Here is a 15542-nt window from a genome sequence, read left to right as displayed (position 1 = left end):
ACCTGATCTACACTCCGGTCCCCTTGACAATCTCAGTTTATTGGCCTGGTCGAGGAGGTTGCACCATGCAGGGCACAGAGGACCCTCCTGTCTATCTCACTCTTTTATGCTCGCAAGGATATACTTTTATCTTGGAAAAAGCCGGGGGCTCCTTCCTTGTCCTGTTGGAAGGGTATTATCAACAAGGTCCTGCCTTTATAAAAAGCCACTTACCTAAGTAGGGGATGTCCCCAGAAGTTTGAGAAGGTTTGACAGTGTTGGCTATAGGCTTCTTATACCCTGAATTAGACCAATATTTAGCACATGTTGTAGTAAGATGAAGGCATGAATTTTGGCAAAGTGAGGGATTTTGTTTAGAAAAAAGACCTTTATCGCTCCTATGTACACACTTTTGGTATTGAGCCCTGGTTAGTTGCGGGATTCTTTATTATTGTTTCAGAGGCGTAACTAGACCCTTCAGGGCCCCGGTGCAAGAAACCATGAAGGGCCCCCCGGACCCCTGGCGGGGGCCCTTCCCTTCAAGCTTGGGGCTCTTCCCACTGATCCTGAGGCCCTTTACTCTTGTTGCGGGGCCCTTTATTACGGTCCCGCAGCAGGACCCTTTAACAAGTTCTGCAGTGGGCCCCCTTCCTGCCATCTTGGGGCCTCCCCATGGTGGTGGAATGCCAGGGCCCGGTTGCAAGTGTGACCTATGCGATCCTGGAAGTTCACTCACAGCAGTTTTTATTTTTTGGTATTTTAATTGTATTATTTTTTATCATTTTATTTTATTTTTTTACAATATCACTGACTATGACTCTGTCCCTTCAGAAAAGGAAGGAGCTGGTAAATTACATATTTACCGACCCCTTCCTGGTTCTCTATTGTGACACATCCCCTGCAGCAGCCGGCAGGAGAGGGGAGGGAGCACAGTGGGGAGGGGGGCAGGGGAGCACACAGGGGCCCAGAGACAGCAGAACACAAGTGAACTGGATGGGAGGAGTGGCGGGGGCAGCATACAGAGGAACCAATCTCCTCCATTTTCCTCCTGCAGCTAAAGGAGGAAAAAGGAGGACAGTTATTTCTATACATGCTGCTCCCGCCGCCCCTCCTATTCAGATGTACAGGGGAACTGCACAGGCCCCTTTGAGCATGGGGCCTGGTTGCAATTGCAACCCCTGCAACCCCTGTAGTTACGCCCCTGTCTTGTTTGAATCCTTATACACTTTATGGACTATTGCACTACGGGGTTGAGAGTGGGGGGTGGTTTAATTGTCTTACCTTAATGTCCACCTCATTGGGTGGTCCCTGTTTTGTATGTATGTACTGTTTTCTATGTCGGAAAAAGTTTAACAAAAATAATTTTCCAAAAAAAAAACATCTAATTGTCCCCTTTCACACTTGTGCGACTTCAAAGTTGCGCGATTTACCGCGATTTTGCCGTGACTTTTTGCCGCGATTTTGACTGGGCTTGAATGTCTTTGGCCTCAAAATCGTGCCAAAGTAGTGCAGGGACTACTTTAAAGTCGGTGGGACTTCAAGTCGCACAGATATGAATGGTACTAATGGAGAACAACTTGTCATGCGATTTTGCAGTCCCAAATCGCATGACAAGTCGCACAAGTGTGAAAGGGGCCTAACCCCAACTGAATGATGTTTACTTTTAACTATGCGCTTTGTATTATAAACAATCGTCATTGTGTTTCACCTATTTTTCATTTTTTGTTGCATCTCACTGTTCTCCTGCAGCCATCTCCTGTCTACAAGCACTCCAGGGTCGGCTGCATGGCATTTCTCAGGGCAGGTTTCTTGATGGTGGCAACTATAAATCATGCCTGCGTGATGTGTGTTGAAATGTCCACTTCATTGGAAGCCCATGTGACAGGGTGACAATGCAGGGGAACAATTGGGAGAGATGGACAGAGCGTTGTCACCCCATAAAAGGAAATGCTCCTGGATCTTCATGGCAAGATCACAAAGGATTTTTTTTTCACTAAAAGCTGCAGTTTTATTTTGAAAGCGATAAAAAAAATATATAAAATATTGACACCAAACTATTATAATAATTATAGTTTTTCCTACCCGTATTATTTGCTGTCAAATTTAAAGTGGACCTATCATAACATTGTATTATTAGGGTGAAGTAAGTAAGAAATTCCTCAGTCCCTTTGTAGAAGGGGCTTTGTGATTAGCTGAATGTTGGTGCCAATGCACAAGTCTTTGCCCCACTCCTGTCCTTTTGCTAGAAAACTATCCCTCCTGCTGAGGCCGAACCCTCCGCCATATTGTGCTCAACTCCATGCCGGCATGGGCATTCCCGGTCGTTAACCTCTATATCCTCAAAAGAAGGAATCTCCACACATAAAACAGGTTGCTGCACTCTACTGGTGGTACTTGGAAAATGGCATAACACAGTCACATGCATTCAGGAGTCACTAAACAGTATACAGTATTGCCAATCACATTTAGTGGACGGTCCGCAGAAGTCACATGTGAAAGAATATGAAAAATTTTAGCAGCCATCCCCCTTCAAGTCCAATTCCATAGCTCTACCCAGCTGGATATGTTCCCTGTAGCTACTCTCCTGATCCCAGAGTAATTAGGCTCTGACTTGTCTATTCGGCCTTAGGCATCAAGCTCACGGCTCTCCTTTAGTCATTCCAGAGGCAAGATTGCTGCAGCTGCTCCTACTGAACTCTATACACCTCTTCTGGGACTTCTGCCCTGATCATGGCCTTGGCTGTGCTGACTACATCTTCTCGGCCTTTTGGCTAAGATCAAGTGTAGTATCTGTTCTTATCAGTGTTGGAATGGAACCTGAAGGTTAGTATCGGTGGTGGCCGAAGTATACCGGGGCGCTCTGGGCGTAACTGGAGGACCGGAGTAGGCCAAACCAGAGAAAGCCGGAGGGTTCCAATGCCTTCCTGATTTGAATGGGTCCGCCCCTACCAGTTTGAAGGGAGCGAGAAAACTGGATCTGCGGCCAGTTAGTACTGCTCCTGGATGTGATTGGTAAGGAACGGCGGTGGCGGTGGGGGAGCCTTTCCTCCTGGGTTGAATCTGGCCTTGCAAAAGGCTTGTCCCCAGTTGAAGGCAGGTTCTCCCTAAGCTGTCCAAAGTTCTGATGCCTCCTGGTAGGATAGGGCTACACTTGGTCTGGCCTTTGGGCCAGGGTAGAAAAAGCCCGTAGTGTATGTGCCCCTGGGGTGGCAGCCCAGGGGTGCCTTAATTCTCACTGGTGAGGGGCAGCTCGCCTTGAGTTTTTCGGCACCATGGTCACTGCACCTACGCACACTTTTTTAAGCACCTGCCTCTTGGGCAAGGCCTTTTGGCTTCGACCAGAGGAATTTTTATTCCGGCCGGAAGGCCTGCCTTTGTTTTTCACTTAGGCACTAATTCACCTCTCCACTCCCCCTCCCCCACCTTTTTGTTTGTGTGTGCCTTTTCTTTGTGGTTTGTCACTTTTCTATCACCTTTTTTCACTTGGCACGACTTGTAGGGTGTGGGTCCTCGGGCCCTACCTTGAGTCTTGGGAGGGGGTGGATATGGCCTTTTGGCTTGGTCCGCCCTCTCTCATGGGGTCTCCCTTCGGGGGAGCCCCACTTAGTACTCGGTGGGGGCTGTTTCGGCAGTCCCCCTGAAGAACGGGGTCAGTCTGGTTCCGGCCAGACAGACCATGAGTACCTCAAATCCCTGTCAGGAGTCTTGCGCCCCGGGGGATCGAGGTTAGGGTCCTACCTCTTCGGAGGGAAGACCATTTGTTCGCACACCCTGTGCACTTTTTGTGTTCCTCACGTTTGTGTGTGTGCACTTTTTTATGCACCGGGTGAAGTCTTTTGAGTGTGTTTCACACGCTACGGGCTTAAAAAAAGAAAAAAAAAAAAAAGACTACATCTGCATAAGAATAGGGTACTTGGCTTCCATGAAACAAACAAAGATAAAATTCCCAGTTCAATTTGCCAACCAGTCTGCTTACCAACCAAATTGGCCTGTCTAACAGTTTGCGTCAATACAGGGGTTTAGTTAGCACACATTTGCAAACGCATGTGAAAGCTGCAGGGCCACGTCAAGGCTCCCTGTTACCTGCAGTCCTAACTCTAATGAATTTTAAAGAGTCTCCACAGTGGGAGCACATGCAAGCTAATGGATAGATAGGGGGCAGGTGAGCCTGGAGGTGGCCCATCCCTCCTGAAAGGTAATTGGGGGCATAATGGAAGCTTCCATGCCCAATCTGCCCAAAGGCTCCTCCCTACCTGGCTTATATATTGGGTCTGACTCACTCATGGCATCACTACAGGAAGGATTCCTCTAGAAGGGGGAGCTATCACTAGTGGCAGACTAGCTAACTAACTAGCTACTTGCCCCAGCAGTATTCCTTGCTGCAGATTTCTGAACTGAGAGCTTCACTCCCATACAGCCCCGAGCCTGCACTGACAGTTCCCCCTCCCTTAAACAGATGGGAGAGGAGAGAGCCAATCCGCTGCTTCTCCTCCCGCCCCTCTCCTCCTGTGTGCACCGTGAGAAGTGTGAAACCCAGCAGCTGAATGATCAAATGTAGTTGCTTAGCTATACTCTTCCCGCGGTGCACACAGGAGAAAGGCGGGAGGAGAAGGAGCAGATTGGCTCTCTCATCTGTGCCAGGGAGCAGGGAGGGGGAACTGTCAGTGCAGGCTCTAGGCTGTATGAGAGAGACACTGTCAGCTCAGAGTCCTGATGAGGAGGCACTGATAGGCAATACTGATGGGCAATGATTGGCTGCACTGATGGGCACTGATAGGTGGCACTGATGGGCACTGATAGGCAGTACTGATGGGCACTGATAAGTGGCACTGATAGGCTGCATTTATGAGCACTGATAGGTGGCACTGATAGGTAGCACTGATATACGCCACTGATAGATGGCACTGATGGGCACTGATAGGTATCACTCATGAGCACTGATAGGTGCCATTGATGGGCACTAATAAGCAGCGTTGATAGGCGGCTCTGATAGTTGGCAATGATGAGCACTTATAGGTGGCACTGATAGGCTGCACTGATAGGCGGCACTGATAGGAACCGATAGGCAGCACTGATGGGGACTGATAGGCAGCACTAATGGGCACTGACAGGCGGCATTGATAAGCCCTAATTGGTGGCACTGATAGGCTGCACTGTTGGGCACTGATAGATGGCACTTATGGTCACTGATAGGCAGCACTGATAGGCTGCACTGATGGGCACTGATAGGCAGCACTGATATGCAGCACTGATAGGTGGCACTGATGGGCACTGATAGATGGCAATGATGGGCATTGATAGGCAGCACTGATGGGCACTGATAGGCAGCACTGATGAGCACTGATAGGTGGCATTGATGGGCACTGATAGGCTGCACTGATGGGCACTGATGGGTGGCATTGATGAGCACTGATGTTTGGAACTGATAGGTGGCACTGATAGGCGGCGTTGATGAGCACTGATAGATGTCACTGGGGCATGTGGGAGGCAGGGTTCTTGTAGGATGTCCATGAACACCCTCCCAGAATTGGAAGCCTGGGGGGTGAAGGGAAGGGGGGGGGGCAGAGAGGGTCTTCATGGTTTCCTGCACCGGGGCCCTGAAGGTTCTGGTTACACCACTGACAAAGATGGTGCTGGAAAGAAGATGAAGGAGTTATCATGGGGAGTACTGTGATCTCTGAGAGGTAATAAATACCTTCATGCTGTGCTTAACACTAAGGCCGGGTTCACATGTATGCAGCCGCGGGTTCGTGCCTGGGGTCCCGGTCCGGTGCGTGTCTATTCACTGGTTCAGGTGTGATTCTGGTCTGAATTCGCACCTGAACCGGACCCAAACATGTACAGGACCCTTTTGCAATCCGCTCCGTAGCTGCCCCGAAACTGTGTGAACCGCCTCCATTGAGAGCTGGCCACACTCGCATGTAATGCGGATTGGATGCGGGGAAACCCACATCCAATTCCCACATATATGAACCTGGCCTAAAACTATAGCTCAGGTTATGTCCACTTCAAATGCTTCTAGAACTAGAACTCCGAATGTTCTGAAGTAGACCGGTTCTCTTTAAGGTCTTGAGAGTGTAACAGCGGAAGTTCCCTAACAAGGAGTTGAGTTTCGTTCCCCCGGAACGTCTCCAGTTTGGTTGGCTGTTTATCTTTTTTGGAGACAGCCCAGGGATCATTTCCTCGCTGACATCTCTTCTTGTTAAATGAATTCCTCTCGCTACACTTGCTGCATATTGCGAGCACATCACGTACGCACTGTCATCTGCTATGAAGAGCTAAATTGGATCCGCAATCATCTCTCGGGCCCAAGGCATCCTTTTTCTTTTTTTTTTAACTTGCGTGCCGCTAAAACTCAACGTCACGACGCGCAGATGCACCCCTGTTTACTTCCTTCATTAACAACCAAGACGAGGCAATCGATGCCGAAGAAATCAGGTTCATCCCAAACCTAATAAAAAAATGAACGTTGGAAGAGAGGCGGAATTCACTTCTTTTCTTTTTTTTTTGCTGCATGGGAAATGCGTTGGTCACACTACAACCCTAGATGACAATGTTTAGTCAACGGCCACACTGTAGCAACCAGTTAAGGTACAGAAAGAAGGGTTGGGACCCCTGCCTGTGCTTTTTTTCTTCAGCAGGATCATCCCTCGAAAACATTTTTTTTAAGAAAGCGCTACTTGTTCTGATCCAAATGCTGCTTTATGCATCAAGATACCTCTTTAGACCCATCAGACTGAACAGTATGATCACCTGCTGACTTGGCACCATCCGCAGGCAGCTTAACTCTTCCACAGAAGTTGAATCCAGAGGATGACGTTGCTGAGCAATCGCTGAAGCTGGCCATACATAGATCGAAATTCAACCGGGATGGGTTGAATTTCATGCCATGTGTGGCCACTGTGATTGAACATAAATTGATCTACCAATCAACTTCTTTTTACCTCCCCTATTAGTATTTTACAGCTTGATCAGCACTGCAGGCCGTAGCCTGCATCACTAGTCTGTGTATTCCTATGATGGAGGAGTCTCCTTGTTGTCAGAATACAATGACACAGTTTGAGAGGATTCCTGCATCCAAGTGCGTGGATGAGGGAATCAGGTCAGTTTTATTCAACCAATTCATTAAATAAAAAAAAACTCATCCATGGATATGGAAACATTGGGGAGGGTATAGCTACCAGTGGAGGACTGGTCCAGGGGGCAGTGGGGCTGCTCTGATGCTCCATAAGAAGGCTGCACTGCTTCTGCTACAGACATGCCTAAAGGATTCCTGGTGAAGAGAAGTAAAAGGTCCCAACCGCTGACCTACTGAGTACGGGTTGAAGGCAAGGACAGAGCACAGGCCTCCCCTCCCCCAGCATGGATGGTGTAAACTGTGTCTGAGCAGAGGCCGGTTCCATGCCCTGCTGGAGAATCTCCTTCCCCAGTCAGCCCCAACTGAGCTATCCCAGCTCCCCCCTGCTGGCCAGGTCAGTCCGGATTCGGCCAGTAAATAGAGAGTACCTGGAGCGGAGCTTCGGCCTGGAATGGGGGTCAGGAGGAGGCCAGGAAGGAAGAGTGGGAGGGGGGCCAGGTCGCTGCACCATGGGACTTTGGTTTGTACTTGCCCCCTGGGCTGAAAGTTGCCAGTCAGCCCCTGATAGCTACGACTAAACTAACTAGTACTAAACAGGAGGGGAGGACAGAGGAAGGTACCAAAATCACATTAGTAAACAAGTTTTAGGCTACGTTCACATCTTGGCGTTGCTATTTTTTAGGCGTTTTTATGGGCGTTTTTTCAGGCGTTTTTACAGGCATTTTTGTGCAGGCGTTTTTTCGGTTGACTAGTAACCAATAGAAAAAAAATAAAAACGCCTGTAATCTGCCCAAAAAGAAGTTCATGTACTTTTTTGAGCGTTGGGCGTTTTGCTCACAGCGTCAAAACGCTCAGATGTGAACAGGGGCCATTGAAATGAATAGGATTTGTCTTGTTGGGCGTTTTTTGAGCTGAGGCTTAGAGCAGAAAAACTCCTCAAAAACGCCCCGAAAAACGCCTACATGTGAACTTAGCCTTAATGGCCAGAAACAGTCACAGAAAAAATACGATAACCTCATGCAGTTCAATACAAGACAAAAAATAGACATGAAAGTGGGGCAGAACACTACCAATTGTCCTAATAAATCTGTGCAAGTGTGGAAGCAATTTAATCCCTCCCCATCCGACTACCAAAGTCAATAATATTACACCCAAGTCGCTGATCACGGCCATATCTATAAATAAATAAAAATTCCAGTATATATCCCATAGTTTGTAGAGGATATAACTTTCACACAAACCAATCAATGTACACTTATTGTGATTTTTTTTTTTTTTACCAAAAACAAGTAGCAAAATACATATTGGCCTAAATTTATGAAGAAATTTGATTGAAAATACATTTTTTGGATATGTTTTATAGCAGAAATAAAAAGCATTTTATATATATATATATATATATATATATATATATATATATATATATATATATATATATATATATATAATACTAGTGGTGATCAAATACCACAAAAAAAAAGCTCTATTTGTGTGAAAAGAATAATACAAATTTTGTTGTATGACCGCGCAGTTAACCATTTGCTGACCACCTGCCACATATACACTGCAGCAGGCTGGCTCGGATGCACGAATTGCCGTACCTGTACAGCGATCCGTGGGAGCGCTCCTGGGGGCGAGCTAGGCAGCAGGGATGCCGATCCACGGTACCGGAGGGAACGACGGTCTGCTGCTGTAAACACAGCTGACCGTTGTTCTCTCTGAAATGATCACAGAGCCCCTGTGATCCTTCTATATAGGAACACAGGTCTCTGTGTTGATTCCACAAGCCCGTCCCCCTCACAGTTAGAAAGCACTCCCCTAGGCTCACAATTAACCCTTTAATCACCGCTAGGTTAACCCCTTTCCTGCCAGTGTCATTATTGCAGTAACAGTGCATATATTTGATTACTGTAGTAATGTCACTGGTCCCCCCAAAAATGTCAAAAATGTCAGTTAGGGGTTCAATCTGTCCGCCACAATGTCACAGTCCCACTAAAAATCGCAGATTGACACCATTAGTTTGTAGACACGATAACTTTTGCGCAAACCAATCAAAATACGCTTATTGGGATTTTTTTTTACCAAAAATATGTAGCAAATTGGACTAAAATGATGAAAAAATTTGATTTCTATATATAGCAGAATGTGAAAAATTTTGTTTTTTATGTTTTCAGAATTGTCGCTCTTTCTTTGTTTATAGCGCAAAAAAAATAAAAATTGCACAGGTGATCAAATACCACCAAAAGAAAGCTCTGTTTGTGAGAAAAAATGGACATCAATTTTTTTTGGGTACAGCGTCGCACGACCTTGCAATTGTCTATTAAGGTAACACAGTGCCGAATCGCAAAAAATGGCCTGGTCATTAAGGGGACAAATCCTTCCGGTCCAGAACTGGTTAAAGTAGCGCAGTGCTAAATGGCAAACAAAATGGCCTGATCATTGAAGGGGTAAAACCTTTCTGGAGTTGAAGTGGTTAAAGTCAGAGGTGTGCACAGCCTATTGCATTACGGTGTGCACCCCAAAGCTCAAACACATATGCATGTATGTGCATTTGTATATATACTGACAGTGTCAGAAGAGCAATGGACGGTGTCAGTAGGGCAGAGATTGGTGTCAGTAAGGCAGAGATTGGTGTCAGTAAAGGAGTGGCTGGTGTCAGTAGTTTTTATTTTTAATTATTTTATTTTTTATAATTTTTTACAATTTTATTTCATTTATTACTATTTTACATTTTTTTTGTAGGAGCCCCATTGGAGAGCTTTTGTGAAATACCAGGGGTCTAAACAGGGGGAATCTGCATTAGGGTGTGCCCGGGCACACCTGGCACACTCTGTGCACACGCCTATGGTTAAAGTATTTTTAAACCAAAGAACAAAAATGTAATATATTGTAGCCCACCAATCCTTGGATTCTGATGGCTGCATTGGTTTTCCTTTCTCAGTCTTTCTTCTCCTGGTGATCCTGGTGGTATTTTGTGATTGGCTTAGGTTTGCTCCAGCCTAAGTCCAGCCAAACCCAGAAAGCATTTGTCGGTGCCCTGCCATTAAGTCGAAGCGAAGAGGGCACATAGACAAAGAAATGGGGATGCGTGTGTAACGGATTAACTGGCACCCCGATTGGGTACCTCCGCTGACAGGTGCTCCTAGTGCTTCCCGAGGGCTCCAAGCACTCCACCAGACACCATAACCACCGCAGACCCCACGAACCGCCGCAGCTTGGTTGGGGTCTCGCTGTCTCCTACCCACCCTGGACCTACGACAAGGCTCCAGGTTCCAGTGGGTGAACCTCTCTTTCCCCAGAGAGTGAAGCAGGAACAAGCTCTTACAAGAGCTTAGTGATTATTCAAGGGGGTATAAAGAGCATAGCAATCCCCTGTAGCAGATTCCCCCAATAAGAAACAGGACTCTAGATTGAGGGTGAAGTAGAACTATTTATTGAACCCACTCACACACATTATATACACTATCAGGTCAGGTGAGTCTGATTACATTATCATATGCAGATGGGATTGTATACAGAAACAAAATTAACCTGAACTAATTATCTAGCTATCTGGACAGAACAATGTGAGCTCATTAACATTTAACAATGGGACAGGCAGACTTAACACAATCCACATCCCACCTCAATAGATAGACAATAGGACAAGACTGCCAATGACAGTCTGTCCGTCTCCTACATTGAAGTACATGGAATACACATCTACGTATTTCTATGATTATTGTCACAGACTTCATGGCAACAGGCTATAGGTCTCACAGTGTAAAGTGGGATCAAATCTTCATATTTCTTGAGAGATATTGTTGATAAATATTACTCTCCCATTTGAAGTTATCTAAACCATTTTCTGTCCCTTAAGTATCTGTCTTTCACTTTCAGTGACGGTGAGTACCGTCACAGTGTGTGACATCATTGAGCTAACATGGTAAGATTGTCAATGACATTACCCTAATATGGTCATGGGGCCCTATTGGGTCAATGACGTCAAGAGCATACCCGCTCCTTTGTGCAAAGCTGCTGTTAGAAATCACGGGGCCCCGTACAGCCTACCTGGCAGGCGCCCCCCCCCTAAATTTATTAAGACAATATTTTCACTAAAAATACACTAAAATGAATATTATTGGACACAAACATACAGAGAACCTGTGTGACTTAGCTCTTTTATAATAGTTTTTTACATTTTAAAAAACAAAATGTATAATTTTTTCAATGTTAAGCATTTCTACAATTATTTTACAATTTTTTTTAATTATTTATCACAATGGTTAATTATTTTTTTTACAATTTGTTATTTTTTACAGGACAGGGAAGCCTGCAGCCCTGTTTGGGCGGCACAGTGAAAAGGGGGCACACGGCAAGGGGGGGGATCAGAAGCAGAACAGGGAGGGGTGATCGGTGTCGGAGAAGCAATAACCGGAGCATTGCCCTGTGTCTGTGTCACTCCCCGCAGTAGCTAAAAGCTGGCAGGAGTGGGGAGAAACTGGCTTTTAGCTGCTGCATAGAGCAGCACAGGGCTTCCTTCTGTAATTGCACCGATTCTCCGTACTGTTGGGGGCCCCTCTTTGTGCCCGGGCCCCCTACAGGAGGACTGGTGCCCCCCTCCCCATCAGCAGCCCTGCCTTTGTGCATCTGCAGCTACGGGGTGGGAAACGGTCTAGTCTTTGACCCTCATGCTCATTACTAGTTACAGCAGGGGTGTCAAACCCAATTTCATCACGGGCCGCATCAGCATTATGGTTGCTCTCAAAGGGCCGGTTAGATCTGTAGGATTAGATGTCCAGAGCACCCCATGCCCCCTTACACGAGATGTCAAGAGCCCCCTCACCATCAGAAGTCAAGAGTCACCCCCGTACCTTGTGCTGCTGTCAGGAAGAAGATCTGGGAAGAAGTGCAGGGTCTGGAGGAGAACCAGAGGAGGGCTGGAGTCATCTGCTGAATGCCGAGACCAGGGAAGGCAAAGACAAGGTGGTGTTGTGGCTTCACAGAGAGGTGCAGGATCTGTAGGAGGAGTTCTGCCCTCCTCTCTGCTGCGGACTGCTGAGAAGGGGGTTGGGCAAAGACGGGCCTTTCTGCAGCTGCACAGAGGGCTGCGGGATCTGGCAAAGGAGTTCTGTCCTCTCTGCTGCCGACTACAGAGACAAGGTGGGGGCAGGGACAAGGGGTGTGCCGCAGCTGCAGTAGAGGTGTGAGGGCCACATGAAATGGCCTGAGGGGCCACATTCGGCCCGCAGACCTTGTGTTTGACACCTGTGAGTTACAGGATCACCAGTAAAAAATTAAAGGAAAACGAATGCAGTCGCTACTTATAAGGAGTTATAAGCTACACTGTATCACATTTTTGTTCTTGGATTTAGATACACTTTAAGAAAACCCAATGTTATTGTTCAACCAACAAAACGCACCATTGCTCTGTAGATGGCGCAGGTACACTTTAGCGCAGCGGGGTGGGCGATTAGTAATCACTTTCTCTGATCACTTCCCTCTTGCCAATGCTGTTTTTTTGAACATACTGTACATTAGATAAATAAAGCAATTGTCCTCCCTTAAGTGGTGTTTTGTTTGCCGCTATCTCTCATCGCAGCTTCAATATTACTTCAGCCTTTCAAGGTAACCGGCGCCGGGTGACGGCAGCATAAAGCAAGGTTACCGCATTGATGGCGCTCACTCCGAGCGAGGTTCTCCAAGCCTATAATGCTTCATGGACAATGAGCGCGTAATTGATAAAATGGCTGTAAAATGGCTTTTGTGCAAGGCTGTGGAATAACGAGGTCCGGGGGAGCCGCTTTACCCACGCCGCACTTCAGTCCCGGGAACAGCCAAAAGCCGAAGAGGGAAGCCGGCACGTGCGAGTTCAGGGGCGCGCTAAACGTTACCATGGGAAGAGCCGCAGGAAGGGAAAAGTGAAGAGGAGATAGAATATTCTGTGAGCGCTTAACCACTTGAAGACCAGGCCTTTTCTGGCACTTTTTCTTTACAAGTTTAACCACAAGCCGACCGCCCGCCGCAGATATACTGTGGCAGGCTGGCTCAGCCGCGCGAACAGTGTTTCGCGGGAGCGCTCCTGTGGGCAAGCGCGCGCTGCCATCGGCGCGTCTGCCCCCACTAGGCAGCGGAGATGTTGGTCCACCCGGCCTGCAGCCGCACTTGCCGCCGGGCACCTGCGATCACTTCCAGCTGAGAGAGAAGGACGGGCAGATGTTGTAAACACAGCTGACCGTTCTTCTCTCTGGAATGATCACAGAGCCCATGTGATCCTTCTATATAGGATCACAGGTCTCTATGATCATTTCACAAGCCCCTCCCCCATACAGTTAGAAAACACTCCCTAGGCTAACGCCTAATGCCTCGTACACATGTTCAGATAATCGGACGACTTATCGTTCGCCTTTTGTTGCATGATACTAATATTGAATTCAACAATGCATATAAACGTAGGATTTTTTTTGTACAATTCTGGAAAAGCTTCCTGGTTGAGTATCAGATGGCGCAAAACAAAAACAATGGCAGCCAGGCTCTTTCCATGCTATTTTAGTGTTTCTGATCATGCGCGGTCTTTGTCAATCGATTTTTAGCGGACGCATACTGTACTGATTAACCACTTAAGCCCCGGAAGATTTTACCCCCTTCCTGACCAGGGCCTATTTTGCGATTCGGCACTGCGTGACTTTAAGGGACAATTGCGCGGTCGTGCGACGCTGTACCTAAACGAATTTGAAGTCCTTTTTTCCCACAAACAGAGCTTTCTTTTGGTGGTATTTGATCACCTGTGCGATTTTTACTTTTTGCGCTATAAACAAAAATTTTGCAAAAATAACAATATTTTTCAAATTTTTTTATATGAAATTCCCCCCCAAAAAATGTAAAAATCGAAATTTTTTAACATTTTAGGCCAATTTGTTTTATGCTACATATGTTTGGTAAAAAAAAAATCGCAAAAAGCGTATTTTGATTGGTTTGTGCAAAAGTTATTGCGTTTACTAACTAAGGGAAAGATTTTTGTCTTTTTTTTTTTTTTTTTAACGCGTAATGGCGGCGATCTGCGATTTTTTTGCGGTACTGCGACATTGCGGCGGACAGATCGGACCCTTGACTGACATTTATTACACTTTTGGGGTTACCAGAGACATTACTACAGTAATCAGTGCTATACATATGCACTGTTACTGTAAAATGACACTGGCAGTGAAGGGGTTAACTTTTTTTGAGAAGGAGGGGTTATGTGTGTCCCTAGGGGCGTGATTCTAACTGTGATTGGCTGTGGCTTGAGGTGTAGGAACAGTGATCAACGGTCCTACATAGTAGAACCGTATGATCACCATTCATACACAGGGGAGAATGACAAGCGACTGTGTTTACATTAGCCGCCTGCCTTTCTCCTGCTCTAACGGAGGATCGTGGGTGGCCGGCGGACATCGGGTCCGCCGGTCACACGCGCGGGGGGGTCCGTGACCGAGCGGGAGCGGGAGCGCGCCTCTGGCGGCGCGCGCTCGCTCCCTAGACCCTCACAGGCTAGCGACGTAGCCCTACGTTGCTTTGCCTGTGAGGGGCTGACTGCCAACGTAAATAGTCGTGCAGCGGTCGGCAAGCAGTTAAACGATTGTCGTTTGCTAGGTTATCATACAACAGAAGTTTTCCTGTTTGTCCCTTTGGATTTTGTTGGATGAACTGTCGTGAATGGCTATTGAAAGCTGTGTACTAACGATCAGATTATTGTGCGATCAGGTTGAAAGCAAGTTTTATCGTGCGATCATCTGAACGTGTGTACGATGCTTAACCCTTTGATCACCCCTGATGTAAACCCCTTTCCTGCCAGTGTCATTAGTACAGTGACAGTGCATATTTTTAGCACTGATTACTGTAGTAATGTCACTGTTTCCCCCCAAGAGTGTCAGTTAGGGGTCCGATCTGTCCGCCGTAATGTCGCAGTCCCGCTAAAAATCGCAGATCGCTGCCATTACTAGTAAAAAAATAAATAAATAAAAATGACAAATCTTTCCCATAGTTTTTAGACGTGATAACTTTTATGCAAATCAATCAAAATACGCTTATTGGGATTTTTTTCCCCCAAAAATATGTAGCAGAATACAAATTGGCCTACAAGGATGAAAAATTTAGATTTTTAATTTTTTTTTAATTTTGGGAATGTCACATAGCAGAATGTGAAAAATATTGTTTTTTTTTTTTTTTTTTCTCAGAATTGTCGCTCTTTTTTTGTTTATAGCGCCATAAATAAAAATCGCAGAGGTGATCAAATACCACCAAAAGAAAGCTCTATTTGTGGGAAAAAAGGACGTCAATTTTATTTGGTTACAGCGACCAAAATAATTGTCAGTTAAAATAACGAAGTGCAGAATCACAAATAATGGGGGAAAATTCTTACGGTCCAGAAGTGGCTAAATCAGTATTTATTGCTAGAAAATTACTTAAAGTGCATCCGGAAAGTATTCACAGCGCTTCACTTTTTCCACATTTTGTTATGTTACAG

This window comes from Pelophylax lessonae (genome assembly GCF_965119305.1).
Source record: "Pelophylax lessonae genome assembly, chromosome: 12".
Classification (NCBI taxonomy): Eukaryota; Metazoa; Chordata; class Amphibia; order Anura; family Ranidae; genus Pelophylax; species Pelophylax lessonae.
The sequence above is the reverse complement of the archived record's forward strand: the minus strand, read 5'-3'. Positions refer to the sequence as shown.